Raw genomic sequence first — 16,247 nt, forward strand, 5'->3', positions numbered from 1 at the left:
CACACACACACACACACACATACACACACATACACACACACACTCACACACACACACAGCTGATAATAAAATGTCCTCTCTCAGACCCTCTTACCTATTTCAGAATGTTTGTATGACCATCTAGAGATCGGTATCGCAGATGCAAACCTAAAAACTCCGACCTGACAGACACATCGGGAAACCACTCGAGTGTTCACAGAAGAATGTGCACATGCGGTTCTCTTACTCCTAGACCAGAATTCACACCCCTTGTCTCTGTGCTGTTTGAACAGGCAGAGCACTGTTTGGTTTTTGCCTGCTTCTTCCTAGGTGCGCTCTAAGTGGTATTCTAAGCAGTTATTCTGATAACAGGCTGGAAAAACACCCAAGCTTCGGGGCACCTTCATTCCCATCAACCTCAGAAGCAGGGCAGAATGTTGTGGCCTTCCTAAACTGGCTTCTGGTAGCTCTCTCTCCTCCCCAACACCACAGGGCAGAAGCTGGGCCTCATCTGAAGTAACCCACCATTTCTTTCCTCTAAGTGGTATGCCAGAGGGGGAACTCTCCCCGTAACCTTGTGCTTAGCTAACTTCTGGTATCATGCAGTACTTCCGGCCCAGCTCCACACCAGGAATAAAAGGGAACGCAGATGTCAATGAAATGACAGGGCTGTAAGAGATAAAAAGATTGCCATCTGTAGACAGTCACGTGTAGGCTATTCACGGACAAGAAACCACAAACCACTCAGTTGGAAAAGAGGAGGAAAGGCATGGGGTAGAATTTTGCTTTTTAAGTACCTGGGCATCCCCCCACCCCCCACCCCCCCGCCAAGGCTCACTAACAGTTACACTATAATATGATGGCCTTAAATGCTTTCCCTACCCACAGCAATATCACACATATCATAGACATTTAGCATCTACTCCTACACTGCCGTGGGGTCAGTGGATAAGACTGTGACTCCACAACACTTACACAAAAAAACCAACCATGGCCATGAGACACATGTAACCTCAAAGCACAGAGACAGGAGGACCTGCATGGGCTAGCTGTCAGCCCCCCACATTGTCTAGCTTTTATTAGCCTGTAATTCCTGCTGTGGGGAATCCGATACCCTCTTCTGGCCGCTGAGAGTACTCTCACTCACGTATGCATACATACGTACAAATAAAAAATAAGAACATCTTAAACATTATTAGATCTACTCACTTTTGCGTATATACGAATATATCTGGGCATACGCACACCCTGTCGAAGTATAGGGAGATCAGAGGACAATCTGAAGGAGTTGGGTCTCTCCTTCGATCACGTGGGGGCTGGGGGATTGAATATATGTTGTTAGAATTGCTGTGAGCACCTTTAGCTGCTAAGCCAGTGGCTCTCAACCTTACTAAGGTGGTTCCTCAGGTTGTGGTGACCTCCAGTCATAAAATTATTTTCATTGATACTTCACGACTGTAATTTTGCTACTGTCATGAATCATAATGTAAATATCTCTGCTTTCTAATGGTCTTCGGCGACTCCAGTGAAAGGGTTGGTTGAACCCCGAGGGGGGTCGGGACCCACAGGTTGAGAACTGCTGTGCTAAGCCGTCTTGACATTGAAAGACTACATTCAGTGCATTAAGCCAAAAGCACCTGAAACCTAGGTTGTAGCAAATCATTGGTTTTTAAGGAGTTAAGGAGGGAAAAGGAGGGTCCGCAGATCTGCTTCGCAGCAGAGCAGCGTCTCGGTGACACTGGGCACAAAAGGTTACTGACTTCCATTTCTCTTGTTGTCCATCTTGAAATGTGTCACCCACGGGGGGGGGGGGGTGTTGCTGAGAGCCAGGTCACATGGCCACTTGCCACCTCGACCACAAAACTCAGGTCTCCTGACTCCTCCTTCAGCTTTCAGCGCCTTCCCCTTCCTGTGCAAGGCTTGAACCCTCTCTGCTCTCTGAGAGCTAGGTGGAGACACAACACACACCTAGGTGGAGACACAACACACACCTAGGTGGAGACACAACACACACCTAGGTGGAGACACAACACACCTAGGTGGAAACACAACACACACCTAGGTGGAGACACAACACACACCTAGGTGGAGACACAACACACACTTCTGTGGGTAAAGGCCGACTGTTAGGAAGCGTGTGACAGAAGGGAGCGGCTGCTAATGAGACAGGCCTGAGTAATCAGGCTGAGGTGTCCATCGGCAGGAGCTGACGAGGCCAGGCCGCTTGGCCGACGATGCTGTGATCACTGGTCACACCTGACAACGCCCACACTCATACCCGACTGCGTGCAAATACACATTCCTTGTCGATCCCCGTTTGTCACGCCCTTCCGAGGCACGGGACTCAAGGCTCTCAGGGCATGAAAATAGAAACCGAGAGTTAGAAGAAGGGTGGAGCAAGGTTCAAGCGGTTCAAGCAGTGAAAAGAAAGTTCTCGATGCACGCCTGAGGAGGCCACTGGAGTTTCACATTTTCTTCTGCTCTGCTCACTCTGTTTACAGAGGGATTCTTCAAGTGCCTTAGAGTTGGCCATGTGGCATCTCTGAATTTACTCTTCAGGACCTTTGAGAACTCCACATAATGCCTGGGGTCTGCTATAAGCCCTTCTGAGCAACAGTGAAAAAGGGAAACCGACTGTGACAGTCACAAAGCCGGCCTGGACCAAAGTAACTCTTCTCATTTAACCTTAAGTTAGGCCCGAGAGTGAATTTCTGTAAGACTCATGCTTCCCAGGAAAACGGCAACTTAGAAAACATCATGATGCCAGCAAGCGACCTGCCCAGCAGTGTTTGCAGTGAAATGTCCTAACCCTGAAACCCAACAGGGCCCCAGAGTTGTCCGTGAGCGTGACGAAAACTTTTATGAGAAGATAACTTACGCAATTGTCCCCCACAGTGCAGTCCTAAACCAACATGTCCGTTGCTTAACGAATAAGAACCACATAGCAACCCACAGATTTATATACTGACACTTTCTTTGGTGGTGATGGGGGTGGTGACCTGCCTAGGGCCATCGATACATTTGACCTTAACAGTATGACTAAGAACAGAGGCTAATGGCCATGGGTGCGAGGGCAAGTCACAAGCTTCTAGAACCCACAGGAGCACATCCACCAGTGAGAACACGCTAAAACAGCAGTGCCTTCCATCAGCTACAATGAGGGGCAGGAAAGTATTGAATTTAAAGATTTAAATTTTTAAAAATGTGTGTTCCATAGGTGCAGTTGCCCATGGAGGCCAGTAGAGGGCACTGAATCTCCTTGGACTGTAATCACATAGAGTAGTGTGTTTCTCTGATGTGGGTGCTGGGAACTGAACTCTGGGCCTCCGGAAGACCAACATGTGCCCTCAAACCTCTGAGCCGTCTCTCTGGTTGCAGGAAGTTTTAAACTGAACGAGTTAATTTTGGCAATGCTATTAAACCACTAGGAAATGGGGGTAAATATCTCGATATGTTTCACAAGATGTTTTCGAGAATTCTTTTGACATCAATACCCTTTTTTCCTCTCTGATATTTGGTGTATCTATCTAAACTTTATGAAATCTTTTAGGCAATCATAAAGAGTAAGTGATAAAAGACTGAAGAGTAATTATGGCTGAGTCACCAAGAAATTCAGTGGGTAAGGCACAGGCTACCAAGCCTGACCACTTCAACTTCACTGAATAAGAACTTAATCACAAGCTATTCCCTGACTCCCACATTCAACCTCTTCCCCAACACACATACGCAATAAGTATGATTTAAAAAAAAAAAGACCGGGCTGGTGAGATGGCTCAGTGGGTAAGAGCACCCGATTGCTCTTCCAAAGGTCCAGAGTTCAAATCCCAGCAACCACATGGTGGCTCATAACCATCCATAACAAGATCTGACTCCCTCTTCTGGAGTATCTGAAGACAGCTACAGTGTANTTACATATAATAAATAAATAAATCTTTTAAAAAAAGACCTAGAAAGTTCAACACTTATAATATATATGTTATAAAATGTCCAGTTACATGTACACCACACACCCAGATTCTAATTGAAGTTGGCTCTTTATATTCTAAAAGGTTAAGATATTATTACTTTTTCTCTCAGAGGTATCAACTGGCCATCCAGGACTTTCCTGTGGTTATATTCTTTCCTACACTCTCCTAGATTTTGTAGAATGTATGTGTGTGTGTGTGTGTGTGTGTGTGTGTGTGTGTGTGTGAGAGAGAGAGAGAGAGAGAGAGAGAGAGAGACATTCAAATGGCAGATCTAGGCAAACCCATTTCAATTTTCACAGCAAATAAGCTCCTCGAAGCTCTGAGTGGGCCACTTTATCAACTACCAGAGACTGAAACTTGTCAAGTGGCTTCAGCTGACATGAAGTACAGTTTACTAATCCCAACATCACAGACAATCATCCTGATAAAAAAAATTAGCCAATTCTAAAACAGAGGAAAAACCCTAAATAACCATTCTTCCATACAGGCCTGACATTTTAAAGGTTAAAAACAAACAAACAAACAAAACCCCAAACCAGAACAACAGAAACAAAAACCAAATTAATCAACCAAGCAACAACAACAAAAACCTGAAACCAAATCAGCAGCAGCAACAACCATTCTGGTTAAGCGAAAGAAACCCAAGACATATAATAATATTAGTTACACATGGAAATCTGGGCCTTTAATCCTCATCTCATTCATTATCCTAGAGGAACATGGCCAACAGTGCCCTATACATTTGATACCACTGACTATGCCAGTCACAAGAGTATAGAACCCTGTAATTCACTTTTGGTGTACAAGCAGACTATCAGCTCTGCTCCATAGCAGCTAGGGGAAAGCACGTGTGTAGTTAATAACATAGAACCTCTTCTGAAAACAAGAGATCTGAAAACTGAGTGATCATCCAGGGCTCACAATGACAACCCTTCACACTGGGCAAAACCCAGGGCTCACACTAGCATCCCCTTCCACTGGGCTCACCGATCTTTACAAGGCAAGTCCGCAGACAGTTGGTTCACTTACAGCATTCACTATGCTCTGCTCCCAGGAAGCCTCCCTGAGACTTCACCATGGAAACTTCCCTCAGCAGCTGGGTCGCCCAGGTTCTGGTGGTGTCTTTCTTTCTTTCGCAGAGAGGTTAGAAAAACCTGGCATGAGAACAACCCAGAAAGAAAGGAAATTTGGTAAATACATCCATCCAATCACACCATTCAACAGTCCGGACATCTGGTCAACCAAAGTCATACTTTGGCAAAGACCATTTACCAGGACCCGTTTTAGTTAGTTAGTTAGTGTGCTATATTTTGTTTGTTTGTTTAATTTACTATGTGACATCACCAACCTCTTTTGTTTTTCTTACTTTTCCCCCTCTCCCATGAGGTTGAAGCCAATTCAAGGAAACTTCGAACCTAATCCCAGGTGAGATACAAACTTGCTCAAAAGAAGCCACTCACTATTTGCTAGAGACCTGTTATCCTAGTACTAGGGAGCTAGAAGTGGGAGAGCTAAGGCAGACCCTGTCTCAAAAACGCCAAAACCAGCAAGGAGAGGGAGGAGGGGAGTCAGAGAGAGAGGAAAAACAATGCTAGAGGTATAGATCAGATGTATAGCACTTTCGTAGCATCCCTGAGTTCCTGGACATCATCCTCAGCCCTGAAAAAACAAAAAAGATCCCCAAATAAGTCCCTTGACTTAACTCTCTGGAAAAGGAAGCAAAGACTACAATCTTTGGCCATTTTCATACCTCCCAGTGAGACTGGGAAGATCAATAAGAGCTCTTGAGAAGCACTCGAAGTTCCCCAGAAGACAGACTCTATGTCAACAGAAGGTGTTATTATTGGTCACAGCCTGCTCCTGAGCGCTCTGAGCCAGAGGGTAAAACCTAGCTTTGGCTGAGGACCAAGCATCAGGCTCTCCCTGGGGCACTCAAACATCGACACAACCCCCATGCTGCTGTGGTACAGGAGGGAAGTACAGAACCGGAGATTCTTGGAATCTCCAGGAGAAATTTAAGAACATAAAGGCAGGAGAAGGAAGGAAGGAAGGAAGCTAAAGCTGGAAAGGACACAAGCCACACTACAGAGCCAGGCAGGAGCATAGTGATTTGGACCACAAGCAAAGGGCTGTCTTCAATTGCAGATCCATGGTGTTTCTTGTGCCAGTGTCTGAAGGGCTGTGAAAATCTCCACTTGCCTCCCTGCCATGTTGTCTCCCCAGTGACTGTAACACTCACATACACAAAGGTGGTACAAGGAGGCTTTTCCTGAGAAAACGACTGAATCCAGCTGGCTGGTGGCTTTAAGGCAAAGACCTGCTCACAGCCTAGTAGAGAATGCTTTCCATCTGGATTTCTTGTTTTTCCCTTCTTTCTGGCAGGCCCACAGGAACAACCGCTTCCAGACCAGTACTATCAAACCATTTTGACTTCTGCTCTGGGAGGAGCGACAGCAGAGGGAGATGAATGAATGAGCACCAGTGGCTTGGGGGACAATGAAGGCATAGGGTTGCCAGCTCCAGTCAGGGTTTTTTTTTTTTCTTCCAATGTCATGAGCACAAGTTGAACATCTTGGGACTTGTAGTTTTAGCATTGTGGATGTAGGAAGAGTGACTTTCAAGAGGAAAAAAACAAAGTGGCTCTCTCAAATAATAATAATAAAAAGCAATGATGATGCATGATAATGATGGAGAAGGAGGAGATGGAGCAGGAGGAGGAGAAGGAAGAAGAGGAGGAGGAGGAGAAGGAGGAGGAGGAAGAGGAAGAAGAAGAAAAGAGGAGGAGGAAAGAGGAGGAGGAGGAAGAAGAGAAGGAGGAGGAGAAGGAGAAGGAGAGGAAAAAGAGAAGGAGAAGGAGAAGAAGAAGAGTGAAATAATAACACATCTTAGATTTGGAATTGGTAACACTGATTAGCAGAACTCAAAATACATTTTTTAAAAGGGAGAGACAAAATTAGTTCAGAAAGGAGGAAGAAGGTGTCTGTTCTCCTGTAATTAATCGTGGCTTTTATAGTGGATCCAGCTTATGGAACGCTTTCTTATTAATTAGCACATTCAGAGAACAGAACTTCACTTTAATGCCACTCCACTCAGCCAGGGCCAGAACAGTGACCAAGGGATACAGCCTCAGGGAACTGTACCAGCTGTGATTTTAAAGATGTATATTAGAAAACCCAGGCAAGCACCAGGAAGGGGCAATGGACACTGTGATGAGGAGTGTGGGGCCAGGGAAGGCTTGCAGAAAAGTAAAAGGTGGAGCTTAGCACAGGCGAGCCTGGAGGTGCAGCTCAGTGGCAGAGCCCTGGCCTAGAAACAGGCCTCAGGTTTCAGCCAAAGGAAACAGGCTAAGCATCAGAGAGCCTCCTCTAGAGCTGCATTCACTTCTGTTACTGGTTTGACGGAGTCCTTTGTTACTTATTTCTTCATCGGCTACCTTCAGTGACCTCGGAGGAGGCAACTCTTCCCTGAGTTAATAAGCACTGGGTACATCTGCCAGGAAGAGTTATTCCACGGAAGTACCATACTCCGTGTGACAGGCAAGGAGGTCTCGGTTCCCTGAAGTACCAAAGGTTAGCCCAACCTAGTAGAATCTTATCACAGGCTGGCCAGAGCTGACGAAAATCCACTCGAGAAGGGGGCTAAAACCTGCACAATGGCATATGCCTGTAATCCCTGAACTTGGGAGGCTGATGGTAGGCGGATCATGAGTTCCAGGACAGCCCGAGCTACGTAATAGGTGCTAGAATTGCAGGTAAGACTGGGCCTATAAAGGGAGGCCCTGTCTCAGAAATAAAGCCAAACCCAAAGAAAACGACAAGAATGAAAAAAATCATATAAAGTGTCCAAACCAGTTGTTACATGCAAATCTCTCTCTTCCTCCCTCTCCCTCTTCCCCTCCCCGTATGTGGTGTGTGTGTGTGTGTGTGTGTGTGTGTGTGTGTGTGTGTGTAGGGGTAGTTGACAAAAATCAAAAACAAAAACTTGGTACCTTTCTTTAAGTTTCAAATTTCTGGCTTCCCCTTGATTACACACACACACACACACTCACACTGGCTTGTGTAACTTTTTATAAAAGGCATTTATCTCCAACTTCAATAGTACTACTGCTTTCTTCCTGACTTGCAAATTGGACTCGGTTTACCCACCCTATCGAGGAGGGAGCATGCCCAGAAGCAAGCAACGGAAAAGCTCTGTTCATCTCCACCATTTCCCTGCTCCCAGATCTGGCTCAACTTAATTCGTCCATTAAGGGGAAAAAAAGCATCAGTGTTTTGTAGTCTCTAAACTGATGATATCCGCAGGCAGGCCCCACTCCTGTCCTCTATCCAAATGGAGTCAGTCTGAAACAAAGATGGCCAGCTGAGCTCTGAGTCTCTTCCCATTTAAGATATCCAGAATAAAGTATGACTTCATCCCCCTGCTAGTTTCTCTCTCTCTCTCTCTCTCTCTCTCTCTCTCTCTCTCTCTCTCTCTCACACACACACACACACACACACACACACACATACACAAATTATCAATACCATTCCACTTGCAGGTCTTGGAATAGTCCTCATGATAACGATTATGACAAACAAGCCTTAGAAAACCCAGAGAGAAGAGAGAATGCAAAAGCCAAGACTCCGTGCAGCCTGGTTGCCCAGTGTCTTTGCCATCAGACCCGGGGACACATGCCAGGCTGACAATCTCATTCCTCCATTCACAGGACAACGGGAGACACCATGCCAGCTTCTCCTTCCCTTGACTGCCCAAAGCACTTACAGTCCCGGCTGCACATTTTGACCCAAGGTCATTTTCGAGTCAGCACTCTGCTATATTGTCTTTTTATCCTCCGTTGGATTTATCGAAGTCTTGAGGCTCAGAGACTTTATAAGCTTCCTGAGGACTGAGACCTTGCCGTGGCCTTCTTGTGCAAGCTCCTAATAGCATCTAAGTGGGAAGAGCTTTGAATGGAAAAGAACCGACCCAAGGCCCAAGCCTGATCTGGAAGAACTTAACCCTTACCTGCAAAGGGCTTACTCCTTTGTAGCTACAGTTTAATCTCTTTTCTGAAGAGGGTGTTCCCCTCCTTTTTCTATGTAGAGGTACACTTTAATGTGTGCATGTGTGTAGAAGCCAGAGGACAACTTTTGGGGTATCATTTTTAGTACGGTTTCTCACTGGCCTGAGACTCAGCGAGTAGGCTCGCCTGGATAACCATCTAGTCACCTGTTTTAGTAATACCAGTGCTGGCATTAATAGCTCATTTTTTTTTCCCCTTTAAAATAGGGTCTCACAGTGTGGCCCTGGCTGACCTAGAACTTGCTATGTAGATAACACTGGTCCCGAATTCACAGAGATTTCATATGCTTCTCCCTCCCCAGTACTGGGATTAAAAATGTGTACCATATGCCTGGCATACTTAGCTTTTTGAAAGAGTAGACACTGGAGGTTGAATTGTGGGTCCTCATTCTCGCAAGGCAGATACTTTACTGAATGAGCCAGCCCCTCAGGTCCCCAGCTCTGTCTCCTTTCTTTGCTGTTCAAGGACTTACTTGGAGGTCCATCACTTCCCATTCTAATGAAAGTTTCCCACAGAACTGAGAAGAGTTACAATTGGTCTTCTCTTTCCTGGTCTTTGAACCCATCCCCTTTTTTGCTCATTAATGGCCTCTGGAAGGCTGCTAGATCCCTCTCAACTATTCACACACTCACTCCAACTATCTAGACCCTTAATTCTCACAGCATTTTACTAAAACTTCTGCTGTTGAGACCCTTATCCCATGTGGAGTAGACATGGAGCTCTCGGAAGGGAGAGATCTCAAACTGGAACTCACCCCAGACTCAGATAGAAGCTACCCCTAGAACTGCTCATTGAGAAAGCTTGGGTGTGGGCTAGAGAATCTGCAGTCCCCAGAAGAGATTGACACTACTGTTCTGGGGTTCATACCTAGAGAACCACTCCTCTACAGGGGCATCCTTCCAGCCAGATGGAAGTGGGTGACCCTTATTCATTCTAAGATAGGTATATTGGAAGAAATGATAATAACACAGTCCAAAGTGATGCCAAATTACCAAAACAAACAAAGAAACCCATACACTATATAATATATTAATCTATTATGGTATCTCCAGACCTTCCCGAGGTCAACTCTATCCTTCATCCCCTTTATTTCTTTCTTAACTATAGACACTTTTCCCCAGCCTATAAGCATGTTGTCCTTTATATTTCCTGAAAGACATCTACAGTGTCCTGTAAAGTTTCCAAAAGGCTGGCCCCTTTATCTGATTAACAAAGGGACAGGTTAAAAATGTAGTACAAATCTCAGGTCGGCATTTCAACTCCAATATCTTAAAGCCCGGGATTTGGATTTCCACCATGATTTTTGTAAACTGTTTTTCTCACTTAAAGGTCACCGTGGCACCTACCTTCCAAATGCAGAGACCTTTCTCTTGTCATTATCCTAACTAGTTTCTGTCCTAATACCCAGTTCAGGTCACTAGAATTTCACTCAATCTTTTAGTTGTTTGAGACGCTCGCATCTCCACCCTCCCCACACTCCCACCCTCTATTCCACCTCTCCCTCTCCCTATACCCCATACCCATCTTCCATCTCTCAATTTAGATTTATTCCCAGACCTTTAAGTTATAGGATGACACACGTGGTCCTCTGCTGGTCCCCACAACTGGCCTGTCCCTGATGTACCTACGCATTTCCTCGAAGTAACTCAAGGGAACATTTCTCCACATCCAGATGCTGTGAAGGCATTTTACATCTAATTCAGACCCCAAACCACTATGCTTAGACTACAGGGATTACATATGGATTGCCAGAGCTGATTGAGTAGACCTTTCAAAGGGACAGAGCTCAACAGAGGAAGCAAATGTTAGCAGGGGGCAAGCTATGTGATAGGAAAGGAGAGCAGAGGAAGCTCAGAGTAGCAACCACTGCACAGTCAGCAATGCAACAGGGGTCCGGAATGAACAACCGCAAGGAAGTAATGTCTACAAATAACCATGTGAGCTCTGGAAAGGCCCTGGGCTTCGGGTGGGAAAGTACCTCAGGTAACAATGAGATGTCAGTCTCGAGAAAATAGGAATATAGGAGCGAAGGAAGCGATGGATGAGTAAAAGACAGAAATGGGTACCTAAGAAACAGGTTGTAAATCACTGTCCTTTGAGCAAATTCTGTACAGTAGCAGAAATTAATACATGTGTTACAATGAATTCGGATTTGTCATGAATCACTTTGAAGTATTTTTTGCTTTATATGTGTGTGTGTGTGTGTGTGTGTGTGTGTGTGTGTTTTAAATGAGTCAATGTCTTAAGTAGCCTAGTGTGGTCTTGAACTTCTGACCTTCCTGCCTCCACCTTCTAAATACTGGGATTACAGGAATATACCACCATGTCTAGTGAGTACTTCATCTTTTATTTTTCTACTTCAACCCAAATAAACTAATACTTTTCATTTCTCCGAGACAGCGTTACACTGGAGTTTTGTTTTGCTTCTTTAAAGACAGCACCTTACTATGTAGCACTGATGGTCTGGTCTTCAGAAATAGCCTAGTTTGGCCTAAAACTCACAATAACTCTCCTGCCTCCGCCTCATGAGCGTTAGGACCGAGGGATGTACCACCATGCCATACAGCTCCTTGAGTCCCCTCCTGCAGTTTATTTTTATTCTGAGCCATATTCCCCACCCCAGTGCCTTTATCATTGTTCCATGGCTGTGAAGAGATGCCATGACCAAGGCAACTCATACAAAAGAAAACATTTAATTGGGGGCTGGCTTATATTTTCCATTAGTCCATTAACATCGTGGTAGGGTGCATCGTGGCTTGCAGGTGGAAGGTGCTGTAGCTGTAGCTGAGATCTATTTGTTGATCCATAGGCAGAGAGAGCAAGAGAGAGAGAGAGAGAGAGAGAGAGAGAGAGAGAGAGAGAGAGAGAGAGAGAGAGGTGGACGTTTGAATTTCAAAGCCCATTCTCAGTGACATACTTCTTCCAACAAGGCCACACCTCCTAATCCTTCCAAATAGTGCCACTCCCTGGTGACCAAGCATTCAAATATATGAGCCAGTGGGGACCATACTTATTCAAATCCATCTCTCCCTAGCTACTGGACATGTATGGTGCCAATCAGCTTTGCTTCAAAACTTCCCACCTCCTCTGCCCAAACCAGTTCCTATGAAGTTTCTGATCAGTTCCAATGGCACCGCTGGCTTCCCTTTCTCCCAAGGTCTGTTGGCTGTCAACTCCTAACCACGCCCACTCCATTCCCACAGCCCCACACTAGTCCTGACTCTGCTCCTGGTAGCAGTTCACATTGCTCTGCATGCCTTTGGCAGTCTCTAGACAAAACTGAGTTACCCTCCTAGTTTCAAAGGATCTGAAGTAGCCATTACATAATGTGGCTTCTTCTTGTCACATGCCACGCCTTCATTAATCCCTACAGCTACTGGAAATCTTCCAAAACCCCTTTATTAAGGGGCACAGTTTAAGAGATTCCCACACTGTGCCCCATTTTGACCTCAAAAATTTATACCACAGCAACCCCCCTGCCTCAGTCTCTAACAGTAGAATTCCAGCCGTCAAGATCAGCCCAAATTCCTTATCTGATATCTAAGGACTTTAAAATGATTTATTTCGTATGTGCCTGCGAATACACAGGTACCATAGAATTTGTGGGGGTCAGAGGAGAGCTCTCAGGTGTCATTTCTTCTAGCAGGTGGGTCCCAGGAATGAAACTCGGGACATCGGGCTTGCTGGCAAGGTCCTTTACCAGTTGATCCATCCTACCCATTGTGTTTAGGACTTTCCCAAAATGGCTTGTTCAATTTCATTTTCTACTTGTCTGCTCCGGTGTTTTTGTTTGCTTGCTTGTTCTGTTTTCCTGGTGGTGCTAGAGATAGGACCCAGAGGCCAGAGGCTTGCCCATGCGCAACATGGCTCTGCTGCTGAGCAACAGCTAACAGTCCAGCCACACGGAACCACAGACTTCCTGTCTGAGAGTCCACCGCTATCCCATACCTCAGAATGCAAGACAGCCCTTCCTGCCAAGCCCCTGGCTAGCCTTTCCCCTTGGCCTCCCGTCGTCCTCCTGGGCCGTGACTTCTTTGTCAGAAGTGCTATGATTTGGCACACGAACTCTGGCAGATTCTATTCTATTCTCTGCTCCTCAGAGGTAGTCATCACTGTATGCCTTCTCCTAAAAGAGCTGACACCTCCCTGTGCAGATTGTAGAAGCATCCATGAACAAGAGTCTGTTCCTGTCTGCTTCTCATAAGCCCCCGACTGCTTATTTTTTTATTGGATATTTTCTTTATTTACATTTCAAATGTTCTCCTCTTCAGAAGCCCCCTTTCCCACCCGCCTCGCCCTGCCTCTATGAGGGTGCTCCACCACCCACCCACCCATCCACCCACTCCTGTCTTCCTGCCCTGGCATCCCCCTACATTGGGGGCACCAAACCCCCTCAGGCCCAAAGGCCTCTCCTCCCACTGATGTCCAACAAGGCCATCCTCTGCCACATATGTGGCCAGCGCCATGGGTCACTCCGCGTATCTTCTTTGGTTGGTGGTCCAGTCCCCAGGAGCTCCGGGAGGCCTGGCCTCCCTTTTCTAAAATGACGTTTTATTTTAAATGGGGTGTATATTTCTGTCTGTGTGGTGCTATGTGGCTATGAGTGTAGTTGCTTATGGAGGCCAGAAGAGGGTATCAGGTCTCCAAAAAGTGGAGATACAGATGGTTGTGAGCAACCTGAGTTGAGCACTAGGAACTCACCCCTGGTCCTCTGTAATACAGGAGCTTCACTGCTAAGCCACCTCACAAGCCCTTGGAAGGCTTTTGTAAATCAAAACCCCTTGATAAATCCCTGCTGACTAAGCTGGGCATGCTGTTATAACAAGTGCAATGTCAGCACTCAGGAAACAGAAGCAGGAGGATTACTGGGAGTTCTAGGCCAGCCTGGTCTATGCAGCAAGCATTAGGACAGCCAGAGAGATGTAGCAAGACTCTCTTTTTAAAAATTAAGAGAGATTTTTTTTTAAATCACGTACAAATTAAACAGAAATTCCTTTTGACTAACTTCTTGTATGTATGGTATTTACTTTGCTTTGTCCTACCTTCTAACCTCCTTTCCTCGGTGGTAATCAAATGAGTGCTCTCTCTCTCTCTCTCTCTCTCTCTCTCTCTCTCTCCTCTCCTCTCCTCTCCTCTCCTCTCCTCTCCTCTCCTCTCCCTCTCCCTCTCCCTCTCCGCCCAGCCCCCCCCCCGAGAAAAACCATTACATAAGCCAGCAAGGAAACTGCTCAGTCGATGAATGAAGTGTTTTGTAAGAGCCTCTCCTTCCACTGAAGGATTAAAGCTGACTTCTGAGGAAGAAGAAACCATCAGAGCTGCCAGAGGAGGGAAGCTGATGTGGAACAGATCAGAGAGGTGGCCCTGGGGCTGCACCAGCTCACCAAGGCAGGCAAGGAGCAGCAGAGGCAGGGCATGGAAGGACCGGTTGGTGTGAGTCCTAAGAAATAATGGTTTATACACCAGACCACGCATTCCCTATGTAACCAACATACATCCTGACAACCAGCATGGATTATCAACTAGAAAGTGCCTCCCAGACTTGCTACACTTGGGGATACATAGGCTGTTAACTGGTGGGTGTTGGGGGCACTCAGGACTGAAATCAGCCAAAAATCGATCCAAACAACATGAAATCAGAGAAATGAATGTTTAAAAAAATTCCTGTGATCAAAGATTTAAAACAACTTTCATTCATATCAATCCATGCCACAGTTTCCTGTTATTAGCGAATCTCATCACGAATGAGGCAGACGCTTTCTTCATGTGGTACAGGCTCTGTAGGGGTGTGTGTGTGTATGTGTGTGTGTGTGTGTGTGTGTGTGTGTCTATTGTATATCTGGGCTGTGACTCCTTTCTGGCGCAATGCAAAGTTTGGTGTAAAATATAATGATACTTCCAGAGAAATATAGGTCTGTGTGGCCAAGATAAAATGCAGATAAGAAATAAAAATTCTATGGATACTTATAGGGTACCTGACTGGCAATTAGATGAGTCTACAGGGGATTACCTTTAGGACAAGATAGCTTGTGCTTCTTGCCAACAATTTATTCTTGGGTTTATTTACCTTAGTTCTGGTCTCATGGGTACTGCTTGGGTCCTACAGAAGGGGGCACTGTGGCCCAGGAGACAGTGAATATTGATCTAGAAGTCTGGAAACCACCCTGTAATCTCATGTCCCCTAGGTTACTAGTTCCCTTTCTAGCTGCAATGAGTCACACACACCTTATGCCTGGAGAACAGTATTGTTTCTTTTTTTTTTTAGGTTTATTAATTTTATTTTATGTATGTGAATACACTGTTGCTGTCTTCAGACACACCAGAAGAGGGCATCAGATCTCATTACAGATGGTTGTGAGTCACCATGTGGTTGCTGTGAATTGAACTCAGGATCTATGGAAGAGCAGTCAGTGCTCTTAACCACTGAGCCATCTCTCCTGGAGAACAGCTTTATTCATTTGTTTTCATTTGAAAGCTTTTGGGTCTCAGATAACTCAAGTCAGCATGTAACTTGCAGTGTAGCCTGGGGTGACTTTGAGCTCTTGATCCTCTTGCCTCTACTTCTGAACATTATGGGCTGTGTGGGCATGAAGCACCCTCCACACTTGGTTTTCTACAAAGCTGAGGATTAAACCCATGCTACTGTAGCACCCCACAGACAGTTACAAGCCCAGCCCCTTAGAGCTCTTTTCAACCCGAGGTACCTGTCTCCTTGCTACAATATCATGACTTTCTGATGCAACAGAATGTAAAATGTTGCAAGACAAAGACAGCATTCAAAATGTCTTGTCCTTTGGAAGAAGCTTAAGAACATGATTCTGGCTTCAAAACTGAGAGTCTCAACGGGCTTAGGCGTGAACATCATGTGACAGGAACAATACTTGGTGGGGAGCCTGTTGAAACACCAAAGGTGGGAGGTCTTTGATGTGGGCTCCTGCGTGCCAGGTAATGTGCTAAGAGATGCCTTTGCCCTTTCAATGAATGCGGACTTGTAAACCTAACACCTTATTTGGACTAAATATCCATGGTGGGGAGTGCTGGAGGGAACATGGGGGAGGGGCTCTAGGAGTAAGTACACATGTTCACAGCCCAGGTTGAGCGCCATTACAAGTCACCACGAGGGTAAAATGCTATGTTCTATGTGCTGTAGCATTTGAAACATGAATAAAAAAGCCATTTCAAGGTGGGGGGAGGGGTATGGGAAACTTTCGGGATAGCATTTGAAATGTAAATAAAGAAAA

The 16,247-nt window shown here is 45.7% G+C and overlaps 1 protein-coding gene across 11 annotated transcripts in view; it reads right to left on the reverse strand.

Moving 5' to 3' along the window:
• Atxn1 (ataxin 1) overlaps positions 1–16,247 on the reverse strand; it is a 413,636-nt gene that overhangs the window by 144,340 nt on the left and 253,049 nt on the right. For 8 of the 11 annotated variants that reach the window (XM_021215426.2, XM_029547630.1, XM_029547629.1 and 5 more), the window contains one exon: positions 4,977–5,101. The exons of the other annotated variants lie outside the window; for them this stretch is intronic. The gene's annotated coding sequence lies outside the window, so the exon portion shown is untranslated. The remainder of the gene's footprint in view (positions 1–4,976; positions 5,102–16,247) is intronic. 11 annotated transcript variants of the gene reach the window in all.

Source organism: Mus pahari, chromosome 16 (assembly GCF_900095145.1).
Source record: "Mus pahari chromosome 16, PAHARI_EIJ_v1.1, whole genome shotgun sequence".
Lineage (NCBI taxonomy): Eukaryota > Metazoa > Chordata > Mammalia > Rodentia > Muridae > Mus > Mus pahari.